Here is a 25,788-nt window from a genome sequence, read left to right as displayed (position 1 = left end):
GTCAGACCCAATTCTGGTATTCATATGTAAAGCCCTAAATGGCTTGGGGCAAGTTGCACACTGATAACTTCATCTGAGGTTCTCCTCCAGATTCTCCTGTACAATTAGTTAGGGTTGATGCAGCAGTGGGATCCTACCTGTTCCACTACTGATTCGGTGATCGCGCGCACCTAATGCACGCGCGCAGCTTTCCCCACACCAGCTGAGGCCTGCAGTGCCAATCAGCTGAGAGGATAAAGAAGAGAAAAGCACAAGGGCGGGTGAGAGGGCCGATCCTCCACTTTTCCTTTCTTTCTCCTCACAGCTGATTGTCAGAGGCCTTTTGTCCTCCTCTCAGCTGATCGTGGGAGGCTTTTTTTAAACTACCGGTTTGGCGAAACCAATAGGAATTTTTGCTACCAGTTCTGCCAAACCAGGCCGAACCGGTAGCATACCACCACTGGGTTGATGTATGAAAAACAAAAGGCAATGTAGGGCAATATTAATCATATTCCTTTGGTACTGCATATTTCAGTGGGATCCATCAGATCCTTCATGTTGTTATTACAGGTAGTCCTCAATTTACAGCAGTTCATTTAGTGACCATTTGAAGTTACAACAGCACTGAAAAGAGTGGCTTGTGACCATTTTTCACACTTACAATCAATGCAGCATTCCCAAGGTCACATGATCAAAATTCAGTTGCTTGGCAACTGGTTCATATTTAATGAACCAGTTGCAGTGTCCTGGGGACCCATGATCAGTTTTTGTGACCTTCTGACAAGCAAAGTCAATGGGGAAGCCAAATTCACCTAACAACTATGTTATTAACTTGAACAACTGCAGCAATTCACTTAACAACTATGGCAAGAAAGTACAATGGGGCAAAACTCACTTAACAGATGTTTCACTTAGCAACATAAATTTTGACCTCAATTGTGGCCATAACTCGATGACTACCTGTACTGTAATTCTTAACTGTTTTGAGAATTGCTGCTGGGTTGTGGCTTATACTTATTTAATGGATTGTAGTATCGAAGTATTCAACAACTTAACCAGAACTGAAGCATTTTATACCAAAAAAAAGTAAAAGTCCCTTTCTTGTATTTCTGTTTTCATAACTCCCTTTATGAATGCAGTCTTCAACTGACTCCAATTTGGAAATGTCCACATTATTTTAGAGAGATATCAAAATAATAGGGAACAAGTGGATTTATTTATTTATCTATTTATTTATTTAAGGTACAATTTACATCACATTTAGATAAAAACATTAGAGATAAAAATACAAAATAAGAAAAATAAAGCTTAAAATATTATAAACATATGTCTAGAATGATTATATCTCTATCTCTATCTATCTCTATCTATCTCTATCTCTCTATATCTATATCTATATCTATATCTATATCTATATCTATATCTACCTATATCTATATCTATATCTATATCTATCTAATCTATATATCTATGAGACTAGTGACAAATTTCAATTATTTAAATTCATCCTTGAATTACCACCAAGCAGATGCTTTCATATTAGTTGTGTTAGATTTCATACTTTCTGATAAACTTAACCTTTGCCGTGATAAAATGCTTCTTTATTGCAAAGCTTGTTCTTCTGATACTCCTGAATGAAACCACAGGACCAGTGCTTACCAAATAAAAATGAAATAAAGCAACACCATAAAAAGAAATTATATGGCTGCCCCTCTGCAGAACAAGAATAGACAAGGAACAATTTGATCCTTATTCAAGGGATAATTAATAGATACTCATCTGACTGCTCAAGAGCAAGCAATAAAAAAGGAAAAAGACTACAAAGGAACAGGAAATTAAGACTTATCAACATCACCCAAAAGAGATACGTTTAGCCTGGAGAATGTGAAATGAAAGAAAGCATAAGGCAGCCTTCAGATATCTAATAAGTTGCAATGCAGAACAACTGACTGTTTATTTCAGAGGGACACAACAGAGCAAACAGCTATAAAATGCAAAAGATGTATCAAACTATGAGGACAAAATTCCTATTTGTAAAGACTATTACACTCTTTTGCTTGGAAAGACTGTATCCTCTGTCAGGAACACTGCAGACATATCCTGCACTAAACTATGGCATCCTGCACCAAGCCAGATGTTGGAGCAGATGACACACACACACCGATCATTGGCTCCATAAAGCACAATAATAAAAGCATTTGGTGCTGTTTGTGGGACTATATCCTTGACCCATGCCTAACCATTTCCCAGAGTCCACCCTTATATTTAAACTTTTGTCTTTTTCAAGTGTCAGAAATTCTGACTCATCATTCTGAAGACAACTGGGCCAAGCATCTTGCAATGGGGAGTTTTCAATAGGAAAGTGAGAGAACATGTAATTTGAAATTCATTGACCATTCACATGAATTCTGAGGCACTACATGTAATTTAAAAATGATAGTCCCGAATCCTGTATTGTTATTGTCCCTCCTCATCACTTTTGGAATCTGACCTAAAGCAAAAATATATTCTGAAGGAAATCCCAGCACCCTGTCATGCCCCTGTCAGAATCTGAATCTGAAGAGGAAGATGAACAGCTGACAGGGAGTGGGAGTGTGGCTCTGTTGGCTGTGGAGAAGGCTGGGGAAAGGCAAAGTCCAGCTGGGCAGAGCAGGGAAGAGACAGAACAAGAGAGTGGGAGTTCAGAGGAAGACCCAGGCCCATCCCCTCTTCATCCTAGGGCATGCTGGGAGGAATGGAGAAGAGAGCAACATGGGTTGCATGCCTTACGGAGGAGGAAAGGAACTCTTATTGATTATCTTATTGTGTTGCCTTTGTGCCACGCCCCAAGTCATCCTACACCTTGAGATTATACACAACATTTCTATCTCATGAATGTCACCTAACAGAGGTATATAAAGCTTTTAAGTGGGGAGTGGTGGGTAGTTATAGGTACCATTTCCCTTTTGTGCTGAGAGCTATAATGAGCATAAAACTGACATCACGTAGCACGCAGCAAGAGAGCAGACATTTCCAGCTTTTTTTCTCTGTTTTTCCCCCCTGGATTAGAACCAGTTTGGTGTAGTGATTAAGGCACCAGGCTAGAAACCAAGAGACTATGAGTTTTATTCCCACTTAATCATTAGGCACGAAATCCATTTAGGCATGAAAGGCACTATAGGCATAAAACCCATCTTTGGGCCAGTCCATCTCTTTCTCAGCCCAACTCATCTCACTGGGTTTTGTAGAGAAAATAGGAGGAAGAAGGAGCATTAGGTATGTTCATGTCTTGGGTCCTTTGTAAAAAATAATGTGGGTGAAATATAAATAAATAAATCCAGGGAAGGTTATTGTAGACTTTTAATTTTCTGTACCCATTTGCCATGTTTTCTTTTATAATGCAACAATAAATTGTGTCAATTTTTTTCAGTAGTTTGTTACCAACATTTAAAGTCCAATTCCCAGGTATGGGAAAGGGGTTATTATTGGTCAACTTGAAGAGCAGGATGAATAGCAAACTCCCCCGGGTTAATATGAAAAATCTTTATGTTCTACTCTTAGCAAGTTTACCACTCTATTATATCGTATACCACTCCATGAATAGCAGAATATGAATAATTAGCAAAGCCCCAGAAGCATCTTTGTTACAAATAGGTACTTTGGCTTTTCAAATATGTCTCCCCTAGAGTATTTATAGAATTTCCTTTTCCAGTTTTGGTCCCTGAGAGTCTAAATCAAACCCATTAAAATGATTGAAAGGGAGTGAAAGATGGAGTTTGCCACCAGTGAAATGTTGCCTTGTCTCCCAGCCAGAACTGAAATAAAATAGCTCTTGGCACTACGGGATGCTAAAAATCATAGTAAGAAGATATGTGGTATGCTGAAATGATGCCCAAAAGACTTGCCTTTGCATGTGATTATATGCTGAACCTCAGAGACTTGCCAAATAGTGGGAACAGAGAAGACCAAAAATAAATACACTTCTGCAAGACTGCAGGAAAGTGGTCATTGAAAGTAGGGATGAAAAGCAAAGTTGGCTTCACCAGTTATTCTTTATAGGACTAGGTAGGCTGCCATTAGAGAAGGTGGTTGATAATTAACAGGAATATGTGGGAGATGTTTTCTATAAATGGTAGGATGCAGTATATCAACTAGAAAATATAATTTGCATTCTGAATGGAGAATTGCTGTCTTATCTGTCATTGAAACTCTCTTCCTCCACCTCCAACTAGCCAGAGGCTGTTTTTGCAGGGGAAATGTTTAACTTCTCACTTGTGTGGCTTCCTGTGTTTCTTGCTTTTGGAATTATACCTGCAATTATACAATACCTATTATCTAAGAATTGTTCTCACATACAGTAAGTATCCGATAAAATGGGAATAATCCTGTGCAATATTTATATTTGGAGGAGAAAGCAAGGGTTGAGTTTTAGGAACATACATTAAGCTAAAAAAGTCAAAGTTAGGGTTAGGATCTAACAGACCTGCATATTTACAGTTGCAGCATGGTCAGCTATTCATATTTTTAATTCAGTTGTCCTTTCTGATTATTTCACCTAATTGCAAAGGGTTCTGGAGGCCTGAGAAACAACATGTCTGAATGTGCTCTTGGCTCTTCAGATCAGCTTGATGAAACTAACCAGTGCTGCAAAGGTCACAGAAAAGACACTTGATCCACTATTTATGCATCTCTAGAAGACTTGTAGGGAAGCAAAGCAGCACTCCTTGGCCCAACTGCAACTAGATCTATTTATATTTATATTTACTTCCTATTTATATTTACAAGTGTAATTTAATCTATCACATGGTTTCATTTTTTACAGCTTGGACAAGGACAAAGTTCTTCTGCAGAACATTACATGCTATTGTAATTGAGCAGCCTACACTGGTGAGATCTAGTGCAGACTTCTCCACAAACATCTCTGCTTAATATATCAAGATAGTTTTGGTCACCACACTATAAAAAAAAATGTTGAGACTCTAGAAAAAGTACAAAGAAGAGCAACCAGGATGATTAGGGGACTGAAGACTAAAACATATGAAGAACAGTTACAGGAACTGGGCATGGCTAGTCTATTGAAGAGAAGGACCAGGGGAGACATGGTAGCAGTCTTCCAATATTTGAGGGACTGCCACACAGAGGAAGGGGTCAAGCTATTTTCTAAAGCACCCGAAGGCCAGACAAGGAATAATGGATGGAAACTGAATGAGGTTTAAATTGGAAATAAGGAGAAACTTTCTGACAGTGAGAACAATCAACCAATAGAACAGCTTGCCTCCAGAAGTTGTGGGAGAGCCATCGCTTGAGACTTTCAAGAAGAGATTGGACGGCCATTTGTCAGAAATGGTGTAGGGTGTCCTGCTCGGGCAGGGGGTTGGACTAGATGACTGACAAGGTCCCTTCCAACTCTGATTATCTGTTATCTGTTAAAATATTGATCTCTTGCACATCTGTCAATTATATGGCCACCCCCATTCTTAGCATCAACAACATTAAGTTGTTATTTATTTGAAAGGTGCCCTCTTTCAAAGAAGTTAGCAACAGCAATAGCACTTAGATATATAAACCACTTCACAGTGCTTTACAGCATTCTCTAAGCAGTTTAAAGAGTCAGTGAATTGCCCCCAACAATCTGGGTCCTCATTTTACTTGATTTAGGAAGGATGGAAGGCTGAGTCAACCTTGAGCCCTGTCAAGGTCGGACTCCAGACTGTGGGCATAGTTAGCCTACAGTACTGCCTCCTAACCGCTGCGCCATCAGGGCAGTTACATTATTTCTAAATATTGTGTTTTTAAATATTTTATTTATTTATTTATTTTTATTTCACGTTTCTAACTGCCTGTTTCCTTTGTGGGGCACACCGTGATACAGTATGGGCTCTCCCAAACATGAATGCATTCAGACCAAGTGATCATTAACTTCCTGTTTTTGTAGCCACCAGCAGGCAGCAAATAAGAGATTTATGGAACTAGAAGAAAATGTATGGATAAAGAGATCACAAAATATTCTTGTCCAACCCTAACCCTATCTCTTATTGTAATTAGTTATGTAAATATGTTTCTGATCATTGGACCAAACTATGTATCTTTAGTGACATAACATGCCCTGATAGTAAACTCAGCAATTCCAGGTTTTAAGTTAAATAACATTATGAATGAGCTGGCGTTCTGAGAGGCACCGGAGGCTGATGGCTATGTATGAATCATTAGAACTGTAACACTGCCTTTTGAAGCATTTGTCCAAGAGCCTGGAGCCATCATAAAACAGAGCCTCACTCCCATCTATCTATTCATTCTGTGGCTCAGTAGCCAGGATGTTGCCACTCTCCTTTTGACAGCAGCAGTAGAGGTCAGGAAGCCAAAGATTTATACCAGATAATTTATCAAGAGCTCAGCAAAACTTAGAGCCAGGATCAAGGTTTATTAATTCCCAGCTTTGCAAAAAAATAATTATAAGTTCCTGCAGAGGCAGAAGATTAAAATCATATTTACATGCAACCTACAAACAATAACAACAACAACAACAACAACAACAAAAGACATTGACTGATGCTATTATCTTATTCAAATTGGAATCTGGTGACCGATACATTAGCACAACTAGTCATCCCCCTGCCATGTATTAATTACACCAGGCTCACTTTTGCTACACAGAGCATGTGATAGATTAGTGAGTGGGCTGTTTTTGTCCTATTAGGTATCAGGTTATCCAGTCCCGGTTTAACTGTAACATTGTGGGTCAGAAAGAAGAACGTTGACGCAGCAAAATTGGATTCAAAAATAATCTCAGCAACCAAATTGCTCATTGGCCTTGAACATATCCCAATCTGTCAGCCTCTGTTCCACATCATTAAAACAGAGCATTAGCTCTTCCTTTAACAAAAGTATTAAAAGACAAAGTAAATGAGGCAAAAATTGTAAACTAGTGATAGAGCAATCTCTTAACCTGGTAACCTTGAGATATGTTTGGATAAATTCTTGTCATGCCTGCCAAAATGGATAGAGACCATACTGGTTGGGGATGATGGGGGTTTTAGTCAAAGACATGGAACAGGGGAGTGCCAGTTGGATAAGCTGCTTCCAAACGTTAGAGATACAACAGTCACCCTTCTTTTCTTCTCTACCGTTTGTCCCTTTGTCTTGTAGGGAATAAGTGAGTTTCTATAGTGGTTCTAGTAATTGTCAAGAAGAGAAATCCACCTAGATTGGTTAAATTGCCCACCTGATTTCCATTGAGTAATTATAAATGTAATAGTAATTATAAATGTGAGTCATAGGCAAGTCCATAAATTGTGTTCTGTTTCTTAATGGTAGGATCTGATTTATTTATTTATTTATTTATTTGATTTATCAATCGCTTACAAGATAATATGTATAAGTATAAACATAGTTATGAATACATGAAATGGATACATATAAGAAAAATAAAGAAACAGGGATGGTAGGCACGTTGGTGCACTTATGCACACCCCCTTTACGTAATCTTAATAGAGCAAATCTTCATAACAGAAGCATCCAACAAAATACACCCATGGAAGAATGAAAATGCAATAGATTTGAAAAGAAGAAAGATCAAAAGAGCCTTAGGGTGCTTTTGTCTTCTGAAAGTGAGGAGCTAAAATAGGAGAGAGGTAGGAGAAATAGCTTTGTGGCCAGCAGTGATGTGAAAATCACAGCCTAAGGCATGATCTAGCTCATCCACAATGACTTGTCTGTGACCCAGTGAGACAAGAACTTATTAATAGCTCATGTTAATTTGTTTGCTCCTTTTGCTTATAGCAAGATGGCATGGATGATGATTAAAGCTGATCATTTAAAAGAGAAGTAAGCAATACCTCAAATCGATATGCTCCCCTCTCCTTTTTTTTTCTTTTTCCTCTTTGTTTATCAGTACTCGTTTCTTCTCTGGTATGGCCAGCCTAGCTGAGAAGCCTTCTTCACTTTTTTTTCTCAAGATGTTGTCACATCATTAAGATAGGATGAGCAAGCTTTTGCTACAGAATGAGCAAAATGCAAGGGGAGAAAAGCCACACCTGCAAAAGCCCTCCTTTCTAAGCAATAATCTGAGACAGAAGATTCTTGCTACTTGCTGAAGATATTTCAAAAATCAGTGCTAAAAATGTTATAAGACAGGGCTGTCAAACTCACAGGCTGTGGGCTGAATGCGTCATGTGCTGGCCACACCCACATCTGGTTTAGCGAAGGGGGGGGAAGTCACGATATGTCCTGTGATGACACCATGATGACATGAGTTTGACACCCCTGTTATAAAGTAGAGGACCCAAATAGCAACTTTCCCCATCCTGTTGCCCTCTGGTTGATTTGGGACTGGAACTCATTTAGAAACACCAGATTGATAAGAACCTGGACGGATTAGAGCAGGGTTGTTAAACGTGCATAGTTATGGTATCATCACATGATGTATCGTGACTTTTTTACCCTTAGCCAAACCAGGCATGGGTGTGGCCAGCACGTAACGCATCTGGCCCACAGGATGCGGGTTTGACAGCCCTGGATTAGAGAATTAGACCAATTAAGATAGAAGTTATAGTTTCCTCCCGAATCTCCTCCTTCTAAGAAATCTTATATGGCACTAAACTTACTCCAGTCAAGCGTTCTACCTCACTAAGGAAGGCAATAAATTCATTGATGGTTCTCAATATCCACAATTGCACAAAGATGGCAATGTTTGACGAGATCCACACATCATACTGAAATAAAATGTAGTTTGGTTTTGGCACAGTGATATGCACCCAGCCATTGTGGTTTGTAAACTGTGGTTTATGAAGCTGTGGTTTATGTCCAAAAATGGCTACACTTGAATCACAAAACAGAGATGGCATGCAGCACTGAATTCCTCAACATGTTGCCAGTGTGCTCATAGCCATCCTCCTTGGTACTCAGCAGGATTTCTGTTCCATCTGACCTTCTCTATTTATATATTTATGATATCAAAGGGCTGGCATGCTGCAAAAAGAGGCTACAGCTTGTAGCATCATCTTTATTTTTGGTAATACATCTAAGTCCCAAACAGATCCCATAAGTCTCCTTAAAAATAAGAACAATGGCTGTCTCTAATCACTAGGCAAGAAAAAGATAAGCAAGGTGAGTAGGGCATACCCTCTAAAGGAAGCTGCATTTTGATAAAGCTGCATACAGCTTTATGATACAAATGTCCATGTAGCAAAATAAAGGCCCCATAACCAGCAGCCGTTTTGCAACAGCACACACAACTAATTCTCCAAATTGTAAATGTGACTCCCAAATTTTTGGTTTTCTTTGCTAAGCCATGAGATAATTATCTAACTGAATTAACCAGGTGCTTACTGTTGTTATATATATATAGTATATATACTGTGTGTATGTATGTATGTATGTATGTATGTATGTATGTATGTATGTATGTATGTATATGCTGTATATATACTGTATATACTGTACACTGTTATGTACTGTATACTGTTATATACTGTATATATAATATTAATTACTGTATATATAAAACAGTATTTTATACTGTTATATATTCAGTATTTGTACTGAATATAAACATAAGTAGATGTTGTATTAAATATTCAAAAGAAAAGACTGGCATGGCTTTCTCTATTGTTTTTTCTCTATTGTTTTTAGAACAATTATTTTTTCTCCATTGTTTTTAGAACAATTAATCAGTGGAACAACTTGCCTCCAGAAGTTATAAATGCTCCAACACTGGAAGTTTTAAAGAAGATATTGGATAACCATTTGTCTGAAATGGTGTAGGGTTTCCTGCCTAAGCAGGGGGTTGGACTAGAAGACCTCCAAGGTCCCTTCCAGCTCTGTTATTCTATTCTACTCTATTACTCCACTGCAATAATTTTGTGGCATAAACTGGGCCGAAACTAATGCCGTGTGCTTCCAGGACGTAACCTAAGTATTCTCGATGTTAGCCAAACATCTTAACCATGATGCTCCACTGGTTCTCAAGGACAGGATGACGCCTGTAATGAAACTTGGTCTGTTGAATAAATTTCCCTGAATCCTGCTGTTTCTGATACATAACTTGACACATACTTGTAACTGCTGTTGATATTAGCATGTTGTTATGTAAGTTTATATAAAATAGTCTCCTCACTTGCAGATTACTTTGTTTAATAATTGTTCAAAATTATGATGCTGTTTAAAAACAGCTTTGGGATCTATCCTTGCATTTAAGACTGTCACAACACCCCATGGTCACATGATCACTATGTGCATGCTTCCCAATCAGCTTGTCACAAGCAGAATTAATGGAGAATGCAAAAGCCAAATTAAAAGTCACTGTCATGTTTAACAACCACACTGCTATGCTTAACAACTGGATAATAAACAGTGATGATGTAACTCCATCACATTTATGTGACTTTCCACTTAGCAACCATGGCATTTAAAGTTACCAGTCCCAACTATGGTCACTGAGAGAGAATTATTTTTTTTAGCACCAATAAGAGCCATGATGGCGCAGTAGTTAGAATGCAGTATTGTAGGTTATCTCTACTGACTGCCAGCTACCAGCAGTTCAATAATTCGAATCTCATCAACTCAAGGTTGACTCAACCTTCCATCTTTCGTAGGTTGGTAAAATGATTGTTGGAACAATATGCTGACTCTGTAAACTCTGTAAACTTAGCTGTAAAGCACTGTAAAGCAGCATATAAGTCTAAGTGCTGTTGCTATTCCTATTGTCATGGTTTGGGTGACCACTTCTTCCTGGGCAAATAGGGTTATACATTGGGTGGGTTCCAACTGGTTCCCATGTACTTTCATACAGGATGGTAAAGGGTGTGTTTCTTCTAAATAAAGCATAGAATTCAGAACTGATGGAGTTGTAATGTTTAAATTGTGCTGATATAAATACTTTGAGAAGGAATAACATTGGACTGCAGCCGACAATGTAACCTTTGAGGAAGTGAGTTCTAAATTGCTTCCTTTGCGATCATGCCAGCAATACACCACCCTGATTTTAAAACCACTTTAAAATATTGTCTTTATATTAGCTTGCAGGATAAATCCACTAGTAATAGTTTGTTTGCAAATACAGGATGATTAGAATGAACTGGAAAAAAGTCCAGGGAAGCACCGTGGAGAGAGTGTTCGTCCCTTGCTTGAATATTTCCATGCATCAGACCTGCCTGTATATTAGATTTTGCTCAAACTGGAGAGGGTTGTAAGACTTGCTTGCAGGAAATTGTACCCAGAAACAGTTAATGAGGTGTTTCCTCTAAAAATGTTTCACATTCTTATTCACAGGTTCATACTGGCATGGCAGAGGAGGCATGAATAAAAGAAAGAATAAGAAGAGTAGGAGTTTCAATGCAAACTAATGTGCAGTGTAAATTTTTGGGAAGTTAGCATGGAATTCAAGTGGATAGGACCTATTTCATTATGCCTATTCCTCTCCAAAGATTCCCACCCCCAATGCTGGCACTCTTTTATCCCTCATGCAAAGGGGGTCAAAAATATTTGCTTTTCTCAAAGTGCCATTTGCTACTTTTACTGACATAAATCACACTATGGTCCCAAAGAGAAGAGGCAGAACTGCAACTTCACAGTGGTTATCCGGTTACTTTAATTTTAGTTCTATTTTTATGATGGTCCTTCAGTACAACCAAACAGCTACCTCACAGGGAATCAGTTTGCTGTAAAAAAAAAAAAAAAAAAGTCTGATAGACAAAGTCTCTTTCTCTCTTCAGCTGCCATTTTGGGAGGGAAAAAGGTTTGCAGAATCTTCTCATTTTCTTTCCACCTTTTTGTTTTCGTTTGATATTTTGGAAGGAGATAAATGCTGTGGTGTACCTAACAGTAACAGCAACTAAATCCATGCAAAGCACTGTAAATATTGTAAAATGATGGCTAGGTTGTAAATATATTACTGCTATCATAATATATGGCATAAATTGTGACTTTAAAAGAAGGAAGCTATATGCCTGGGGGGAAAAAAATCTCCTGGACCTCTTCATCTGGCTATCAAAAAATAATATAAAGAATGATGTGAGCTTATGTTTTGAGATGTGATTTCAAATCTTGCAGAACCAATTTCAGATAAAAAATAGATTTCCTTTGCACGACCACCCTTCCCAAAATAGCCCAGCATTTCAAAACAGAACTGCAGGCAGTACCGGGGCGAGAGAGCCAAGAAAGGAGTTGAGGAGGGGAACTCATCATGCAAGACATTTACAGTTTAAGTATGTAACCATAACTATGTTTATACTGATACCTGTTATCTTATAATTGCTTGGCAAAATAAATAAATAAATAAATAAATAAATAAATAAATAAATAAATAAATAAATAAATAATAAATAAATAAATATTATGTTCATAGCATGGACATATACTTAGAATTGCCACAAAGGATGGACAGCACTTTTGGTTCTGCATTGTCTCTACCTATTGTGTGACTGAAAAGTTTACACTGAAATCAGCAAAATGCCATCCATCACAAAGCAAGGGTTAGATCAGTGTTTCCCCCCTTCTCTGTTCTAACAGGGATATTCTGAGAATGTTTAATTCACGTGGTCCTCATTATAACCATGATACAAAGCTTGAATTAAGATTTACATGGAAAAAAACACAGCAAATACAACAAAGTGGTCTGTACTCATGCCCCAGGCCTAGGAGAGAGAAAAAAAATCTATTATCATTCTGTAACATATGTATCGGCCTTCATCCAACCTGATGTTCTCCCACCGCAGTAAACCATAATGGTCATGGTCTCTAGGCAGCATGAGCATTAGCTAAGTATACTGAATTTAATTGAAGTTATAAATTAGAATAACTCTAATAATTCTAACCACTGTGCTGGCACAGTGGTTAGAATGCAGTATTACAGGTTGACTCTGCCCACTGCCAGATGTTTGATCCTGACGAGCTCAAGGTTGACTCAGCTGTCCATCCTTCCAAGGTCGATAAAATGAGGACCCAGATCCCACTTTTGCTCACATCACCTCGTAACTGTTAAGAATGAAAAAAAAGAACTGAGCACCATAGTCTGTAGATTCAACTGAATGAAGTGTGGTTTTAAGAACTTCTGACCTGAATGAGACTCACAGCAGCTTGTAAATAAATAAATAAATAAAACCAGCAGGTCTTTGCTCACAAGTCTTCAGGTCTTGGCTCACAATTCTTGAGTCACAAAAGGCACCAGGAAAGCACCTGGGGCCTGCCTCTACCACTGTATATAAATCAACACATTCAGAGGACTTTCCCTCACTCTGTAATGCTGGGAGGGTGGGGTGTCACATGATTGGACAAGATGCCCATTATTAACTATCCCAATTGAAGTTTCTTAGGACCATCTGAAGACCTTTGAAAATCGCATATGCCCACAGAAAGCAGACACCAAAGTGTTAGGGGTTGTTTTAAAAACAGATAGTAACAAATGGCGTAGCTTGGTTTTAAAACCATAGACTTACTACTATTAGAAGAATTCTTTATTGGCCAAGTGTGATTGGACACACAAGGAATTTGTCTTGTTGCAAATGCTCTCAGTGTACATAAAAGAAAAGACACATTAGTCAAGAATCAAAAATCATAAGGTACAACACTTAATAATAGTCATAGGGTACAGTAAGCAATCAAATCATACTAGGAAACAGTCAATATAAATCGTAAGGATACAAGCAACAAAGTTACAGTCATACAGTCACAAGTGGGAGGGGATGGGTGATAAGGAGTGATGAGAAGATTAGTAGTAGTAGTAGTAGTGCAGACTTTGTAAATAGTTGAACAGTGTTGAGGGAATTATTTGTTTAGCAGAGTGATGGCATTCGGGGAAAAATTGTCCTTGTGTCTAGTTGTTCTAGTGTGCAGTGCTCTATAGTGTCATTTTGAGGGTAGGAGTTAAAACACTTTATGTCTGGGATGTGAGGGGTCTGTAAATATCTTCACAGCCCTCTTTTTGACTCATGCGGTTATACAGGTCCCTGATGGAAGGCAGGTTGGTAGTAATTGTTTTTTCTGCAGTCCTAATTATCCTCTGATGTCTGTGTCTGTCTTGTTGGGTTGCAGAACCAAATCAGACAGTTATAGAGGTGCAGATGATAGACTCAATAATTCCTCTGTAGAACTGTATCAGCAGCTCCTTGGGCAGTTTGAGCTTTCTGAGTTGGTGCAGAAAGAACATTTTTTGTTGTGCTTTTTTGATGACGTTTTTGATGTTAGGTGTCCATTTTAGATTTTGTGATATGATAGAACCTAGAAATTTGAAGGTCTCTACTGTTGATACTGTGTTATCTAGTATTGTAAGAGGTGGTAGTATGGGAGGGTTTCTCCTAAAATCTACCACCATTTCTACGGCTTTAAGTGTGTTCAGTTCCAGATTGTTCCGATTACACCATGAGGCAAGTTGTACAACCTCCCATCTGTATGTGGATTCGTCGTTGTATCGAATGAGACCAATCACTGTTGTATCATCTGCAAACTTCAGTATTTTAACAGGTGGATCGTCTGAGATGCAGTCATTGGTATATAGGGAGAAGAGAAGTGAAGAAAGCACACAGCCTTGAGGGAGGTGTTAATTGCACAGGTATCAGATGTGATTCTGCCTAGCTTCACCTGCTGCTTCCTGTCCTTTGGGAAAACTTTTGGTCATTTTACCAAGTGAACTCCTAAATGTTTGTTCATAACTGCATAATACCAAACAGAGGGATTCTCTTGATTTTTTTTCCTACTGATTCTCATCCAGTTTAATAAAAGAGAATTTATTCTAGAAATTCTTTTTTAAAATTTCAGAGAAATCCCCACAAGGGGTCTTGGATTTATTTAGACACAAGGTGGCCAAGGATGCTTAGGTCAAATCAACTCAAAGTTGATTATACAACTTTTACTGTACAGTCAACTTTCTAATATACTACATCTTCTCTGACTTTCTTTTTTTTTCAATTAAGTCTTAAAGGAAGACTGTTGGTAGAGAACTCTCCCCTTGGAGTTTTTTCAATGGGAGAATAGTTTTTGATGCTAAGATAGTTCTGCTCTTAAGCAAATTTTGAAGTTCTTCCACTAAATTAGTGAAATTTAAAGTAACTGTCTACTTAATTTCTTCAGAGGGTCATTTGAACCTAGCTCTTGTACAGTTTTGCTGGCACCACTGTAAGCTCAACATAATAATCAGCCCCCTCCCATTTCTCCCATGGTCACCTTTCTGATCCATGCAGGAAGTAAAATAAGCCTACCGACTGATTCTCACCCACGAATTTCTGATGTCAATGCTTTCCATTGCATCAGGTCCCAACTTCCTCTTACTACAATAGTGTAATTTTATACAAACAGGGAACTTCCATTTGCAGAAATTCAACTCGCACAACAGAAGGAAACTGACACTTAGTGTTACAGAAAGCACCCAGCAACAGCATTGACTGACTGCCAGCTTCTGGCATGCATTTGAAACCACATCTAATAATACCCATGGATTCTGGTGAGAAGAAGCTCTCAGGCCCACGTGACTATATCTACACATGTAGAATTCAACTTAACTATTTTATTGTATTCTGCCTATAATACAAGAATCTCCACAGATGGCTTCCCTTCCCTTGGAAATGAATAAATAAGCTTCCATGGACCTTGGGTAGGGAAGGTGAATCTTGGATCTCTTGCAGTTGCAGGCTAATTCCCCCTTGAGTCTTCCTCCCTGCTGGTTGGTTATTTCCCAATAGAGGCCCATATCAGCTCAGGCTGAAGCTTAAACTTAATCAGTTATTTAAACTGGGAGGTATCACAGTTCCTTTCTGTATCTGGAAGGAAAGTAGAGCTGGGAATATTCAGTTCTGCACAGAGACTGTCAGTCCTTTGAAGTAGAAACTAAGCCAATCAAACCAAAACCACAAGTACTAATGCTAACTTTGTTGTAAAGCATTTCTCTCCTCCCTTGCCTTTACTTGCCAAAAAAAAAAAAAAAAAACTACAGAAGGTCCCTTCTGAGATGATTTCTCTACCCACAGCCCTTCTGTGCACTATCTCTTGCCTGACTGTTGTCTGGTCTTCACTGCAGCTCTTACTTCAGTCTCCCAAGGTTATTCTCAGTTCCCATTACAGACAATATGAAGCTTCTGATTCTGAACTCAAGATGCTGGCCTGTTGCCCTTGTTTGATTAATATAGCAACTCATATCTTCAAGATAAAGTTCCAGCAACGGATAAATAATTGGACAGGAAAACCCGTATTCCATTTGGCCAAGCTATGAGCACCCATTGCCTCAGCCTGGCCCTGTCACTAAGTGAGGGGAAAGAAAAAAGTTGCTTGCTGAAGGGTGGCCTCGTTACATCATCAAGACATGTTATGATGTACCCAAGTCCTAAGTAGGATATGAAGAGTCTTTCTCAGTGGATGCTATCCTGTTAAAACTAAGGATTCTGCTTTCAGAAAATGTGGATGCTTCATCATTGGGGGGTTTTAAGAAGAAACTGGACAGCCACCTGTCTGAAACGGTATAGAGTCCCTTTCAGCTCTATTCTGAATTGAATTGACATTCTGAATTGAATTCTGAGGTTAGCAGAGCAATTTAAATAACAGCAATCTTTAGAAGTTGACACAATGTTTATGCAGTTTGTGGCAAACCTCATTTTTATTTCTTAAACTAAGCAGAAAACTAAGCTATCAGCCTAGGCATTTTAAAGCATCTTTTACTAACTTCAATATTGAATCTCTTTGACTAGTAGACCATCAAAGTTTATTTGATTTGCCTAATTAAATTTCTGAAACAAACAAAAATGGCAGGATGGGTGGTGTATAAATTGAATGCATGCATGCATGCATACATACATACATACATACATACATACATACATACATACATACATATATACATACATACCAGTGGTGGGATTCATATTTTTTTTTACTACCGGTTCTGTGGGCGTGGCTTGGTGGGCGTGGCAGGGGAAGGATACTGTAAAATCTCCAGTCAGAGGTGGTATTTGTCGGTTCTCCGAACTACTCAAAATATCCACTACCGGTTCTCCAGAACTGGTCAGAACCTGCTGAATGCCACCTCTGATACATACATATATACATACATAGCTCTTGTTTTTTATGAAAAGCAACATATATATTATTGAACATACTTAGCTCTACTTATATGCTTGCCTTCCATAAATGATGGCCAAGAAGCCATTCATTCAGTGACTATCGGCAAAAGAATGTAAAAGCTCTTTCTATGACTCTTCCTAGTCTCCCATAATTTAAGGGAAGAAACAAACAAACAAGAAAAGAGATGATGTTATGCACAAAGACTTTTTAAGATCTGCCCTTAACCAGTATTAAGTTCAAGGGACCTAATTTTCCCATTTCCACTAAGGGAAGGAAAGGCACGATATTGTTTGCACAGGTCTCATTCTCAACGTACCTTCTCCCTTCTTTAAATTCTGAATTTTGTGCATCCAGAACAAGGTTGGGGTGAAGTGATGTGAAGTCAATATACATGACATTATTGGGACAGTGTGAATCCTTCTCTTTTCATGGTTTGTGTCTCTCAAACATTTAGCCAGGTACCTGAATAAGATCCCAACTAATCTGCTTCATCCCCACTTTGGAAAGAATTTAGGAGATCAAAGCCTAATGAACCAGTTTTAGAGTGCTGGAGGGAAATTTTCCATGCCTTTAATGAATGCCCATTGCCAGTCTCAGACACCGTTTCATTTCTTAATGAACATCCATGGAATATTTGTGAAAGAAAGGTGTGTGTGTGTGTGTGTGGCCCAACAGCTCCTACACTTGAGGGGGGAGCTTTGCTCACAAGGTTGGCAGAATGATTTGTGCATTGTACAATTGGCTTCCACCAACCGCCAAAATGAGTCATTAAATGTGCAGAGAATTCATGCGAAATCCCCTCTGTATTATAAGGGATTATTATAAAGCTCAGGATTTTGCAGCAGATGTTGGGGAAAGATGAAAAGCCTCATATTCACCTACAGGGATGCTTCAAGGGTATTGGCCTAATAATTTGATTGCTTGTAAAACTATTGATAAAACTATTTTCTTTGCTTTTTTGTATACACTTGTCCCTTGGTCTTAAATTGTTCAGTCTAACATTCTAATGTGTACACAGCCTGCTGTAAAGTAGCATAGTTACTAGTCCTAGTCAGGAATGTCACCCGGAACGAAAGAGAGAACTGAATGTCCTTTGAAAGGAATTTTTATGTAACAAGCTTTACCAATTTTTGCCTGCTTAGTGTATCTTTTGAATTTAACCGAGCCTGTCAACCAAGCATACAATTATATGTATAGTAACAGCTTTCTCATCCAAACTTCTAAATTGTTATAAGAAAAGCATTAACCCCATTCATATTAAAATAAAAAAATTAAACCACTGAACCAGAGGTCCCCTAGGAGATTTGGTCTCATGATCCTTTTTCACCTTTAACTACTGGATGAGCCTTCCAGTTTTGAAGAATTATTGGACTGAAAGCCTCCCATAGCAATAGCATTTAGACTTATATCTCACCCCACAGGGCTTTACAACATACTCTGGACAGTTTATAATGTCAGTATATTTCCCCCAACAATTTTGGTCCTCATTTTGCCAACCTCAGAAGGATGGAAGGCTTAGTCAGTCAGGCTCAAATTCCTGGCAGTGGGAAGAGTTAGCCTGTTATACAGCATTCTAACCACTGAGCCATCACGGCCTTTGGAAAATTCAGGAAAATATTTTAACTGGAGGAAGTCCCTTGACAAAGTGTAGCCTCAGTTTGATGGGGATCCTATAGGATTATAGAATTTGGTACGTCCATGTGCAAATTTCCAGAGGGTCCTTTATATGTTTTGCTTTTCCTAATGGCCAGTTATTACTGTAGGTAGTAAAAATATTATATGCCTTCAAGTAACTTTTTCTGACAGCTCCCCTGAAACTATAGCTGAGGCGATTCAACTTAGCTATAGATTGCCCCAATATGATAATTCCAAAAACTTTAACCTTAGACTGTCTACTATTGATCTCACCCCTTTCCTAAGAGGTCTGTAGGGGGCGTGCATAAGCGCACCAACGTGCCTACGGTCCCTGTCCTATTGTTTCTTTTCTTTTCTTTTTTATTTTTCTTATATATATCCATGTATTCATAACTATGTTTTTACTTATACCTATTATCTTGTAAGCAATTGACAAACCAAATAAATAAATGAATAAATAAATTCCAGATACCTATGTCCATCAGCATTGACTATGTTCTGCTTATTTGATGATGATTGGATGATTCCCAGGCTACAGTATTTAGCTGGACATTGACACTGCTAAATGCAGGTTTGCATACAAGTTCATAAGAAGTGTTTTCATCTAGAAATACAATAATTTATTAAAATGTTTTTTACAAGTCATCTCAGGAAAAATCAATGAGAATAAGATTTCGCACAGAAGTCTTTCAAATACTAATTGAATCTTTCCCCCCCAAGTAAAAATTATACTGTATTTTTAAAAGACATCAGAGAATCTATTAATTTTAGAATGTCACATTGCACTGATTTATTTCAATGTTTTCCTTATTAGCAAAAATAAAGTACATTTGCTGGTTTGTAAAATGAATGGACCTAAGAATGTGCAATAAATAAGACCAAATCATCAATTACTACACTATTATTTTTGCAATGTTCTTTATCTTTTTTTTTTTTTTGCAATACATTTTTTTTATTTTTACATTTTAAAAACATCTCTTTCAGTGAACAATGTGGTTGCAGGTTTTTACACTTCAAAACAAACATGATATAGTAGTATATAGTATATATTTATTTTTCACATTCAATTCTATATCACATCATTACTGCCATTTTCCCATAAATTTTCTCCAATATTCTTATTTTCTTTACACTTATTAAATGTGTAATTATTAAATTATTAAATGCTCTGTCCTACATATTGGCAAAAAAAAATATCAGAAAATAAAATACAGGCTGAATAGTCAAGACCTTGTTGTTGATCCAAACTCTGTCAAGGATCTTGGAGTACTCATCTCAAATGACCTAAGTGCTAGAGCCCACTGTAACTACATAGCCAAAAAGGCGTTAAGAGTTGTTAATCTAATCTTACATAGCTTTTTCTCTGGTAATATTACACTAATAACAGGAGCATACAAAACATTTGCTAGACCAATACTCAAATACAGCTCATCAGTCTGGAACCCACATTACGTATCTGATATTAACAGAAAGTCCAGAAATATTTCACAAGAAGAGTTCTCCATTCCTCTACTCATTGCAGAATACCTTATGCCACCAGACTCGAAATTCTAGACCTAGAAAACCTAGAACTATGCCGCGTTTGGTCCGATCTAAGTATAGTATATAAAATCATACATTGCAATGTCCTACCAGTCAATGAATGCTTCAGCTTCAACCATAATAATACAAGAGTACACAATAGATAAAAACTCAAGGTTAATCGCACCAAACTTGATTGCAGGAAATATGACTTCAGCAACAGAGTGGTCAATGTCTGGAATACTCTACCTGACTCAGTGGTTTTTTCCCCAAACCCCAAAAACTTTAACCTTAGACTGTCTTCTATTGACCTCACCCCTTTCCTAAGAGGTCTGTAGGGGGCGTGCATAAGTGCACCAACGTGCCTACCATCCCTGCCCTATTGTTTCCTTTATTTATTTTTTTATTTTTCTTATATGTATCCATGTATTCATAACTATGTTTTTACTTATACCTATTATCTTGTAAGCAATTGACAAATAAAAATAAAAATAAATAAGTTTTTAAAAACCCATTTTCAATTTATATCTTAATTCCTTTTTCTTTAAATATTCTCATGTCTTGCTTTATAGTCTAACATTCTTATTTTTTATTCTAAATTCGTTATACCTTTATGTTTTTATCTGTCACATTTGCAATTTTATCGCATACTTTTATTTCATTATTCAATAAGTTTCATCTTAAATCTAATAATTCCAAATGTTTCCCCCTTTAATTACCAATTAGAGTGTACCACCCCTTTATCTTATACATCCCTCAATTTGTTCCCCTTTAATCCATAATCAAAATTTAGTGATGTTTAGTGCCAAAGTATTCCTCTTTCAATTTAGCTCCTATCAAAGTTCAAAGCCTCTTTTATTTATTTCCACCCTTTCCCCCCACCTCTCGGGTTACCACTTTGTACTCTTTCTTTAAAATGCCTTTATATTTTAATTCCAGGGTACCTTTATGTCTATATATTGCAGCTGGTTTGCCTGGTCTCCACAATGTCTGCTTCTTGACCGCTTCTGCACAGTCATGTCCTGGCTAGCCTTCCGTCTTCAGGTTGGCTATATTTGACCAACGCTACAGCCCATCTTCGAGAGGAGTATAACTAGCCAGGGAGGGGAGATGCGGCTCCCCTCAACCCAACTGGAGGTTCCCCCCCCCTTTTCCACCTCACCTCCAGGGTGGTTTCGGCCCTGTTTGGAGCCCTCCAATGGGAGAGCATGGGTCGAAGCTGCGGATGATCAAGGACTTTGACCCATTACCAACGGAAGTGCCAACGGAAGTCCGCAATGTTCTTTATCAATTAGTAGTTTTTACTTTATGCAATAATCTTTCCTAGTCGAGGCTTGCTAGGATGAAACATTGTAAAACTGAAATTTTATGTCTCCTTGTCAACCACATTCATTAGCCTCCATGGCTGCAAAAATAATTATAATTAAAATAATGTTATAGAACATTACTATCCAATTGTAAATGATGTTGGCTTATATATAAGCAGGTGGAACTGAAGAGTAACTGTCTCAAATGCTCTTTGGGCAGAGAATTTGAACTTGGTCCTCTGCCAATTTAGTTGCGAAAATATCATTGCTGTAGATGTTGTGTATGCTAGACATATACTGAGAGGGCAACCAATTGTTTAAATTTTTGATTATTATTATAACACAATATGTACGTGTGCAAAACCAATTTAGCTTTTGGGAGATGGATATTTTTTTATTCATATATAGTATAAATTTTTCACAGTTTCTAGCAATTTTATTCCCTGCTGATACATAAAGCAGTGAGTGTGAAATCCTCATTTTAATATGGAAAAGAGTGAGCAGACCAGAAATAGTCATCCTTCTGAACTTTTTGTTTTAACAAGTAGCATTCTACAAGCTGCATCCAGAGACATGTAAGCAAATAAACTCCTTCTCCTCTAGAAGATAAAGTAACAGGAGAAGGAATAATCCTTCAGCCACAAAGATTTTTCCTATGAAAGTAAACATCCCATAGATTTTATAAATGAATGGAAAAAGCATCGGGATAACAAAGTAAGATGTTTCAGTTATTTTTAGTTTAAAACAAGGGTGTCAAACTCAAGGCCCACCGGCTGGATCTGGTGCTTAGATCTGGCCCATGGACCGCTCTGGAAACAGCAAAGGACTGGCCAGAGCCCCATTTTCACTGGCAAAGAGCTGCAGGAGCCTGTTGCAGCTGAAAATGTAGCCCAGGAGGGCCACACAGAGTCCCCCTGTGCTCCATTTTCACTGGCAGAGGGCTGTAGGAGCCCATCGTGGCCGAAAACAGAGCCTTGACAAGTGATGTTGAGCTGGCCACGCCCACCCTAGCCATGGCCACCCCAGCCCTCCCAAGGTCAAACACAACCCTGATATGGCCCTCAATGAAATCAAGTTTGACACCCCTGGTTTAGCAGTTAAATGATTAGTTGTGAATTATTGGCAGTCAGAGATATTACATATAGGCCACACATACAAGACAGACTAATAGTACATATGTTATCATTGTTGTTGTTGCTATTGCTGCTGCTGTTATTGTTATCTTTTTGGTCTTGGAGTTCTACAGAAGAAAAGGAGTTCAGGTAATGGTATTTTGAAGGACCTGTGCAATACCACATACATTCTGATATTATTTCCATAGAGAAATATAGATAGATACAGATAATCAGGGTTGGAAGGGACCTTGTAGGTCATCTAGTCCAAACCCCTGCCCAAGCGGGAGACCCTACACCATTTCTGACAAATGACAGTCCAATCTCTTCTTGAAAGTCTCAAATGATGGTGCTCCCACAACTAATAATAAATAATATTGCATCTGCTTACAGTTTTATAAATAAATAAATAAAGAAAATAAATCTGCTGCATTCAAAGCATCTTGCATCCGCGTAGACACATTTACTCTATTAATGACTCCAGACATCTTTGTTTCCTAAGCTAATATTTTTTATAACTTTCATGGTGTTCTAGAGCGCAATAAAGACTGCTTTATAAATTAATACCTTCACAGGCAAGTAAATTCTTGCCAAGTCAAAAATCTGTACATGTTCCTCAAAAGAATCACATTTGGTACTGACTGAAGATCATTATTTCTGAATTATGTAAGTGGAATTTTTGGATTAACTTCCTATTTATTTTAGTTAAACCATGAGTAAAATGACTAAATGTGAATTAAGGATTATGAGACATCACTTCATTCACCGGTTAAATAAAACCCCCAATCCTTGAAGTTAAACTTCACCGGTTAAATAAAACCCCCAATCCTTGAAGTTAAACTTCATACTTTTGGTTCTCAAACAAATAACAGTAACAGCAACAAAAATATTACTTAGCTTATTTTATTTTATTACTAAAGGGAGGAGAAAAAGAAATGTATTTGCCTGAAATTCTTTATTTTTATTTTAAAAATACATTTTTAAAGTTCTGGATAGAAATAGAGAAAATTTTAGGGGCAATGATCAATCCCTTCCCACTTGGATAACCTACACAGTGAATGCCTTGGACAGTTTTAACTACTGTATTGTTAGTTATGCAACTGATATCTTGCCTAGGTCTGAAATTTTCCCAGCACCAATGATTTCTATATCCACTGATCTCCACCTTGCCTGGATGAGTCTAAGCATTTTTCTGCCCATAAAGGCCATGAAAGCCTCTTGAGATCTTGCCAAACCCTTTGCCACTTGTCCCATTGAGCCTGGGATTTCATAGAGAAGTGAGTATAATCTGAATATTAAAGATACCTCACGCTGAATTGACCTCACCCAATGGTATCATGTGGATATTGAACAGGTTATTTTGTTTCCAGTTAGTATATCTTAGCTACTTTGGATTATGAACTAGTTTAGATTGTAATCTTTTGAGGGGGAGGTCCATAGCCTAAAGAAAGGTCCATGCAAATGAATGGAACTATAGAACTAAATAATGATCCTAAGACTATACCCTAGAGACTTGTTCTAATATAATTACCATACTGATGATCATGAATGGTCGTATCTATGCATTCCATACGTGCATTATGGCCTGTGCCTGTTGACCTTGTATTCTGGGGTGTTGATTAACAGTGGGACTCTCAAACTAAACAGGAGCACGTGAAACTAGCTTTTCTCTTAATAACCCTCCCTGCAGCGTTCTTTATAAAGCTGGCTTTGCTAGGAGAACACCAGCTTGGAGAAGGCTGGTTTAAGGCCAAAGTATTCCCAATTGGCTGCTGTGGAAAGATAAGAGAGAAGAAACCCGAATGGCTTTACTGTAATAGAAAGCCGTTCAAGCTTGAAAGCACAGGCAGCTTTTCTTTTCAATTTGCCAGCTCAGAAAGGGGTCAATGAGGGTCTTTAAAAGGGAATTAAAAATACAGTAGAGTTTTTCTCCCCATTTGTTCCTGACCTGTGCGCATGTGATACAACATCACTGCAGTTACAGAATATTATTATGACCTGTAAAGGTTTTCCAGGCTGCTGATTATAACAATTGACTTTGTGAGAGATGTTTTGAGGGCATTCCTTTTCAAGTGTACATATTCTATGATCCATATAGAAAAGTCTTCAATGGTTAATATGACTGCACTTATGATAGCAATAGCACATAGGCTTATATACTATTCCATAGTACTTTACTGCAGTCTCTAAATGGTTTAGAGAGTCAGCATATTGCCCTCAACCATCTGGCTCTTCATTTTACCCATCTCGGAAGGATGGAAGGTTGAGTCAACCTTGAGTTAATGAGGATCAAACTCCTGACAGTGGGCAGAGTCAGCTTGCAATACTGCAGTCTAACCACTGCAACACTAGGGCTCTTATAAAATTGTATTACTCTGAAGGATCTATACATTCATACACTGTTATTTGTTATCACCATGAGAAAAGCTATGGGCTTCTTAGTATTAGCACTGCTCATCACTGTATTATGATGGCTATTCAACACAAGGTTTCCAATTACCATTCATAGGCTGAAAAAAGAAAAACAAAGTTTTAGATAGATTTGCCAAAGTGCACAATTCTTCCTCATGGTTTAAGGGGAAGTTTATTTGAGGAAAATATTCTGAGGCTGGTATGTGGCAAAGAAATTACTTTCATGAAGAGACAATCGATACACCAGCATCTATTCAGAATTAAAGATTACCTTCATTACTGCTCTAAGAAATGAGCAGATGAATTAGATCCTGAGAACTGTCTGCATTTTCACATAAAATATGTTTGAAAGTAACCCTTTTGATCTTTCTGTTATCTGATTTAAGAATGATCACCTCTCTCAGGTTTTCACCAATTTTCCATTTTCCTTTATTTTTGATTCTCAGCTACTTAGCACATTCATACATAATATGTGAATTGAACAAAATCAGGTAACTTGATATCTTTTCCTGGGCTCCATGAAATCTGTTTCAAAATAGGAATACTAAGAACTATATCCAAAATTAGTTCTGAGAATAATTACTCAGAAGTCCCAGTGATGGATCCTCTAATAAATGTGCAAAGGACTGCCATCTTTAAGACTATATTCTTAAGGCTATGTTCCATATCATGCGTATTTGACTAAGCCATTACATTCACTATAAGCTAAGTAAATATACATATAATTGGATTGTAGAAATACTCCTGAGTGATGGTACCCAACCCAGTCATCTGTTTTAAAATCTGATTCATTCAATATC

The 25,788-nt window shown here is 37.8% G+C and overlaps 1 long non-coding RNA gene across 2 annotated transcripts in view; it reads right to left on the bottom strand.

The window, feature by feature from the left end:
- Positions 1-25,788, bottom strand: part of LOC148132909 (uncharacterized) — a 62,438-nt gene that overhangs the window by 13,186 nt on the left and 23,464 nt on the right. Inside the window, exon 4 of one of the 2 annotated variants that reach the window (XR_015746967.1) lies at positions 11,209-11,615. The exons of the other annotated variant lie outside the window; for it this stretch is intronic. This is a non-coding gene — a long non-coding RNA (uncharacterized LOC148132909). Of the gene's footprint in view, positions 1-11,208; positions 11,616-25,788 lie in introns of those variants that run through there. 2 annotated transcript variants of the gene reach the window in all.

The sequence above is a fragment of the Notechis scutatus genome, chromosome 1 (genome assembly GCF_049901735.1).
Source record: "Notechis scutatus isolate UNSWTSFEM ecotype Mainland chromosome 1, rNotScu1.2, whole genome shotgun sequence".
Lineage (NCBI taxonomy): Eukaryota > Metazoa > Chordata > Lepidosauria > Squamata > Elapidae > Notechis > Notechis scutatus.
Note: the sequence above shows the minus strand (reverse complement) of the source record. Positions and strands in the feature narration are given on the sequence as shown.